Raw genomic sequence first — 2,397 nt, forward strand, 5'->3', positions numbered from 1 at the left:
AAGAACAGGGTTATTTAATCTGGAAAAAAACAGATTTGATAACAGCCTTCAAATACCCGAAGGGGGATTATAAACTACCAATTTCCAGTACCCCAGAGGGCACTGCTCCCAGGTGGACCACCTATCATGATTGCACTGCCCTGGATACCTACAGCTGGGAACAACTGGGCAACAGGTGGGTGAGGATGGGTGTGGAAAGGGAGGGAAAAGGGATGAAGAGGGGTAGGAGAGTCAGGGAGAATAGGAATGGGTGGAGAGCTACCAGGCTGTTGTTCCCTCTGCCCTCCAAATTGCCCCCCTTGCTTATATCCTGGAAAGACTCACAATATCAAGTCTTCAGTTGAAGTTTCATGATTTTAACACAGTAGTATTAAAGAATGATGTTGTAGCCAAGATGGCCCAGGAATTATTTAAGAGCAAGGATTTTTTTGGGTGATATCTTTTATTACAGACCAATTGCACTGTTGAGAGAGAATTAGACAAGCTTTTCAATGCTCCACATTCTTCACGCCTTCACCCTTCTTCTCTGGGGACTGAAATTAAATCTGAGCCTTCTCTTCTATGAGCTCTATCTCCGATGATATTTCATACATAAGCAACTTCTCTCAGGTACTACTCTAGAATAACATATATCCTTTAGCTTTTGCATTTATCATCATTATCTCTATTTCTCTTTAGGTCACTTCCATTTCTGTCTCAATAGCTGATGTTGTCTTCTCTTCTTAGCCCCTACCCTTACAGAAAAAAGGGACACCCCTGTCTAAACTTCCCTAGCTACTCCCACACAAACTTGCATTTCTCAGTTTTGGTCGCTGGGCTTCTCTTGCCTTTGGGCTTTTAAGTTTTGCCTGTCATCCATCCATGTTTCTCATTTAAGCTTGGCAGTTAACTGCCCATAAACCATAATCTAAGTGTAAAGGCAATGAAGGGTTTCCTCAGAACTTGCAAGCTCAATGAGTGTGTTTGCACTCTTGGGACAAGGATCTGCAGCAGGCTGTGCACACACTGCTTTCTGCTTCATTTACTGACATAGCAAATTTTTTTCTGCAAATCATCTAGGGCTGTGGTTCTCAACATTTTTAGACTCAAGGCACTCATTGGAAAATGATAGCTGTTACCAGATTTGCCTGTCACTTCTGGCTGCACTCATTTATTAGGGATACATTTCTAGGGTCTTTGTAATTCTATCAATGTGCTGCTTGTGTTACTTGTGTTTCTGTATGGAGCTGTATCTCTCCCTTCTGCAAGTCCTCACCCCCAATGGAGCTATCTTGCAGGACTCAGTTTCAATGGGGCTGGGTTCCTCCAGTCACCAAATCAGTCATACACACAAACACACACAAATTAATGTGACACGCCTGACCCGGCTAGGTTGATCAACATGGACAGGCTGACACCCTCATATGCCAGGAATCAGTTCATTAAGGTAACAATAAAATGCAGTCAGACACAAGCACCCAGGTAAACAGAATACCTCTGAATCCAGCTGGGTGTCTATCTGACACCCTCATGCGCCAGCATTTAGTTCATAAGGGCACGTCTGAGCCAAACTGGGTCAATCAGCCTGTTCAAGCTGAACCCTTATGTGTTTCAAACTCAGCACATCCCAATCTTTTGCCCTAGCTATCCTAGTAGTGGTAGCCTCTTGAGCAGACCCCACAGTATTTCTGGGCATCACAGGGATCTTTTGCTTAGGTAAAAGAAGCGTTGCTGCAGAGCAAGTGGGGAAGGAAAGTAGAGAAGGAAAAATATACCCAGTTACAACCAGTTTGACTATAAAAGTTATTTATTGCTGCGTATATGAAATGTATAATGGTAGTAGTAATAATAGACATGCAAAGGAAAACTATCAAAACAATTATAATACTACCCTGGTTTCACTAAGTATTTGGGGAAACTTAGCTCAAGCTTAACTAAGCTCAAGCTTAACTTTCTTAGAAAAGTTTATTAAAGAGGCCATCCTTAATGGACTGGCCGACGCCAACATCTTAAGGGATAGCCAGCACGGGTTTGTTGCAGGTAGGTCTTGCTTGACCAATCTCATTTCCTTCTACGACCAGGTGACCTATCACCTGGACAAGGGAGAAGAGATTGATGTCATATATCTTGACTTCAAAAAAGCCTTCGATCTGGTGTCCCATGATCGCCTCTTGGAGAAACTGGCCAATTGTCGCCTTGGGTCCTCCACGATCCACTGGCTGGAAAATTGGCTCCGGGGTCGGACCCAGAGGGTAGTAATCGATGGAAGTCACTCATCGTGGTGTCCTGTGACCAGTGGGGTCCCCCAAGGCTCTGTCCTTGGACCCATACTGTTCAACATCTTCATTAATGATGTGGACACTGGAGTCAGAAGCGATCAGAACTGGCCAAGTTCGCCGATGACACCAACCTTTGGGG

This window comes from Alligator sinensis, unplaced genomic scaffold (genome assembly GCF_000455745.1).
Source record: "Alligator sinensis unplaced genomic scaffold, ASM45574v1 scaffold678_1, whole genome shotgun sequence".
NCBI classification, from domain to species: Eukaryota; Metazoa; Chordata; order Crocodylia; family Alligatoridae; genus Alligator; species Alligator sinensis.